Source organism: Sapajus apella, unplaced genomic scaffold (genome assembly GCF_009761245.1).
Source record: "Sapajus apella isolate SASKATOON/1434 unplaced genomic scaffold, GSC_monkey_1.0 scaffold6, whole genome shotgun sequence".
NCBI classification, from domain to species: domain Eukaryota; kingdom Metazoa; phylum Chordata; class Mammalia; order Primates; family Cebidae; genus Sapajus; species Sapajus apella.
In genome coordinates, this window is record NW_022436946.1 from 14,300,465 (window position 1) to 14,305,864 (window position 5,400).

A 5,400-nucleotide genomic window follows, 5' to 3' on the forward strand; every position below is an offset into this window, starting at 1 on the left:
ATACACATATCTTTACACATGTTTAAAAGTATTTCTTCAGATTAAATTCCTGAACAGTGAATTGTGAGGTCAGAAGAGATACACATTTTCATATTTAATAGGTACTGACAAATTGCTTTCTATAAATATTATTTGAAAAAACTTATTGGTAGCATGGCACTGTATGGAAATTGATGATTACCTTGGCTTGGATTCTTTTCCCTCTTAGTTGAAGATATATATAGATATAGATACAGATATACAAATAGATGCACACAAATATACATATGTATATATACACACACATACACATACAAACTAAAGCATGCATATATGTATATGTTCATATTCTCTAATATGTATTACCTGTATTGGAATTATCTATTGGTTTGTATGTGTATACATAGATATGTATGTGCATGTATGTATAAAATCTCCAAATCTTTCCATTAGAATAGATTCTGCATTCATTTACAAATGAGTCTTCCTTTTGAGTTCTGGGAATCTTAAAGATTTCAAACTGTTTTTCTTTATTATAACTGATTGTATTTAATTGTACAACTGTTTGTATTTAATTAACTGTTTTTCTTTATAATAACTTTGTATTTAATTGTATTTAATTATACAAACTTTTTATTTATTATAACTGTTTGTATTTAATTGTACAATTTGAGATGTGGAGGAAATAGGGTGGAAAAGATGCTTCATATAAAAAACATGCTTTTCAAAACTTAAAACCATAAGATATCACCAGAATTCTACTAGCCAAGAGCTAAATGTATCATTTGGGGACTGGGGCTGGGCTGGTGTATTAGTCTCCTATTGCTGCTGAAATAGATTACCACAAAATTAGTGGCTTCAAGTAACACGTTTGTTTTGTTGTTGGAAACACCCAACAACTTGTGTTTGTTGCTGTCTGTGAACGCTTTTCAGCCATTCTTGTATTTCCAGCTCTCTGAATAGCCATCTTGAAATATGCTAGGGTTACAGGAGTGAGCCACAGCACTGAGCCATCAACAAACCAGTAGGTTTGTATGTATAACCTACTGGTTTGTCACAAAGGCATATTAAGAAAACCAAATAGTTATTAAAATACTTAGTTGCTCTCTTAATTCCCCTAAAAGCAGAACCTGAGAAGAGACCTTTGTACAGATAGTTTATTCTTGAAAGAAATCCCAGAGAATAGAAGTGAGGAAAGGGAAGGTTGAAACAGAGAAGGAAAGAAAAACCACTCCAAGGCTACAAATGTTGAACACAGTCTTGCCTGTAAACTCTAAGGAACCATGTAGACCAAGCCACAGAACTGCCTGCACAAGACAAAGAGTTCTCAAGAGAGGAGAATTTATCAGTCAGTCACTGTCCTACATTGGTCAAGGGTCACCCAACCAAGCATGTTAAGTATGTCTTTGCCCTTCCGTTTTGCACCTGCATGAGAATGTCTTGGCAAGTATATTAGTCAGGGTTCTCTAGAGAGACAGAACTAATGGAATACACACACACACACACACACACACACACACACACACACACACACACATATACACAGAGACAAAGGAAAGTTTATTAAGTATTAACTCACACAATCACAAGGATCACAAGGTCCCACAATAGGCCATCTGCAGGCTGAGGAGCAAGGACAGCCAGGGCAAGTTCCAAAACTGACGAACTTGGAGTTCGACCTTCAAGGGCAGGAAGCATCCAGCACAGGAGAAAGATGTTGGCTGGGAGGCTAGACCAGTCTCTCCTTTCAAATTTTTCTGCCCACTTGTATTCTAGTTGCACTGGCAGCTGATTTGATTGGGAGCACCCAGATTAAGGGTGGGTCTGCCTTTCCCAGCCCACCGACTCAAATATTAATCTCCTTTGGCAACACTCTCACAGACACACCCAGGATCAATGATTTGTATCCTTCATTCCGATCAAGTTGACACTCAGTATTAAACATCACAGCAAGTTTACAGGAGACACACAGGTAGTGGCAGAGGAATCCCAAGGTGGGAAAAAAAGAGATGATCTGTGCAGCAGAGGCAAGGGACTGTCAAGCTTTACCTGAGTATAGTTGGTGGCGGCAGTGACAGCCCAAGCACAATTAGGTGGAGAGTGTGAGCCGGGGAATAAAAAATTAAAAGATGTCCAACACAATTTCTTTCCCATATTGAGTTTCCAGCTAATTCAAAAACAAATCAGAAAAACTTAATGAAGACAGATAGGAAACTTGTAGACTGATAGGACATATGCTTAGGACTGTTTTTGAATTAAATGACTGCTCACAATACATACAGAATGTGCAGGCAGCCATGATACATGGTTTTTTGAAAAAAAAGATTTCTGTTGTAAAAGTGTTGCTTTTTACCCAAAAGTTGCCATAATAATTGACACAGACACTGTTCTCTCTCACAGAAGAAACAGTTTCAGCCAGAATCTCTCCCTTGGCACCCTGTACTTACTGTGTCATCAGTGACAAGATTTCCTTCTATGTGTATTTGAAGAGAGCTCAGGCCTTTGAGTCCAAAGGAACCCTCAACATGAGAACTTAAGAAAAATCAGCTAGAAAAAAAAATCCTCGGAGTAATAACAAATCTGCTCAAAGCTAAATCAAACATCCCACCTAAGAAGTTTAATTCCATTTAAAGACAGAGCTAGAAAATATCACATTACACGGAAAGTCAGGCCAAATTCTAGGTCTTTAAAAATATTTGTAGAGAGTATAAAATTGTATTGTGTCTTGCAAATGTAGAATGATCCTTGATTGTATAATAAAAGAAATTAATGTTTTGCTTTTTATTTGAAATTTTTAATTGTACTTTAAGTTCTGGGGTACATGTGCAGAACATGCAGGTTTGTTGCATAGGTATACACGTGCCATGGTGGTTGGCTGCATCCATCATCCTGTCATCTACATTACGTATTTCTCCTAATGCTATCCTTCCCCTATACCTTCACGCCCCAACAGGCCCCACTGAGTGATGTTCCCCTCCCTGTGTCCATGTGTTCTCATTGTTAAACTCCCATTTATGAGTGAGAGCATGTGGTGTTTTGTTTTCTGTTCTTGTGTTAGTTTGCTGAGAATGATGATTTCCGGCTTTATCTATGTACCTGCAAAGGACATGATCCCCTTCTTTTATGTGGCTTCACATTGATGGGCATCTGGGTTGGTTCCAAGTCTTTGCTATTGTGAACAGTGCTGCAATAAACTTATGTGTGCATGTGTCTTTATAATATAATGATTTATAATTCTTTGGGTATATACCCAGTAATGGGATTGCTGGGTCAAATGGTATTTCTATTTCTAGGTCCTTGAGGAATCACCACACTGTCTTCCACAATGGATGAACTAATTTACACTCCCACCAATGTTGTAAAAGTGTTCCTATTTCTCCATATCCTCTCCAGCATCTGTTGTCTCCAGACTTTTTAATGATCGCCATTCTAACTGGCGTGACATGCTACCTCAATGTGGTTTTAATTTGCATTTTCTAATGATCAGTGATGATGAGCTTTTTTTTTCATATGTTTGTTCATATGAAATTGTCTTTTGAGACACTTTTGAGAAGTGTCTGTTCGTATCCTTTGCCCACTTTTTGATGGAGTTGTTTGTTTTTTTCCTGTAAAGTTGTTTAACTTCTTTGTAGATTCTGGATATTAGCCCTATGTTAGAGGGGTAGACTATAAAAGTTTTCTCCCATTCTGTAGGTTGCCTGTTCACACTGATGATAGTTTCTTTTGCTGTGCAGCAGCTCTTTAGTTTAATTAGATCCCATTTGTCAATTTTGGCTTTTGTTGCCATTGCTTTTGGTGTTTTAGTCATGAAGTCTTTGCCCATGCCTATGTCCCAAATTATATTGCCTAGGTTTTTTTCTAGGATTTTTATGTTTGGATGGCTTTTACTTGAATTTACATGGTTATTTCTATCTACAATATTGAATCCTAAATATTTCCTACACAAATTGCCTATAAAGGTTATTCTTTTGATAGAGGCTGGGGTAATTATTTCCATTGGTAACTGTGCCTCTTCCCAACAATTTTCTTTTTCTCGCCCTCTGCTATCCAAACTCATACCAAAGCTGGTTTTAGGTTTTCCTGTGAAATACTTTGGCAAACTTGTGTGAGTCTGGTTCCTGTACACAGGTGAGGTGCTTGGGATCTGTCTGTGGGTTGATCGGTTGATTAATGGAGAGTATTCACAGCAGAATGACTGCAGCTTTGCAACCCTCCTCGCTGTGTGCTTACACTCCCTAGCAGTGTTACGTAACACGAACCTTGTGGCAGCCCCAGTGGAAGCTCCCTGCTGGGCACCCTGCTTTGAGATTTGGCTTCAAGATCTATCTGTAGGTGATCATAGAATCTGTAGGACTCATCTAAATTTATTTAAAGTTTCTGGCTTTTTGAGGTCAGAATTATTTGTACGAAAGCATCAAGTTTAACATTTCTCTATTTTCACGCCGTAACACTTAAGAAAACATTTCTCCTTTGACCCCTCCAACAAAATTCCATTTTTCTTTTGAATTCCCTCTTTCTGCTGCCAGACTAAATTAGATACATCTGAAAACATTGATTAATAGTGCATATTTTTCTTCTTGCTTTCAAATGGTCCATCAGGGTAGCTGAACTATTCCTTTAATTACCTTTTCTGGTGGTCACGCACATTCTCTGCAATATTTTAATATGGATAAGCAATGAATTTATGAACCTTGAGGATACCTGAGATGAATGTAAATTTGGCATAACAGGAAGCTTTCTGAGTGAATTTGGAACTGTTTTGCTCAAATAATTGGACTTGGATTAGAACCCATCTAAACAAGCAACATTCCTCTGGTGATCATCCTTCTTTCACCTGGCTCTTCCTGGTTGAAAGAACGACACCAGGCCTTCCCAGATGTAAAGAACACTCAGTCATGTTTTCCAGGCGTCCATCCGTAGCTAGCATTCAGCCTGATACTTCCTTCTCTCCTTCCTTAATCCAAAAAACCTTAGCCTCAGGAGACTGAGATGCATTTCTGCCTCTGTCCCAGGGACCTGGGACTCCTGTTACATGGACCAACTCAATCCAACCTCCCCATCTGGGGAAGTGAAGCAAACCAATGTGTACTTACTGATGTATAGAAAATCATTATTAACTCAAAAGGTTTAGAGCAATAATGGAAAATGACTCACAACTTATAGTCAAAGGAAGCATTATGCTTAGTTGATAGCATGAAGCTTCTGAATACTATTCTATTCATAACAAAGGGTATTCCAAACAGCAGAGTCTATTTATCTTTCTTTCCAAGAGGGATTCTTTTTAGCTTCTAAAATGGTGCAAATGATGGCATCTTTGTCCTATTTATTTTAATGAAAGATAGTTAGTGTTTCACAAGCAGGGAATATGTTGTCTGCTAGTCTTTCTAATGTTAATGTTTCTTTTTTTTTTCTACTAATTTC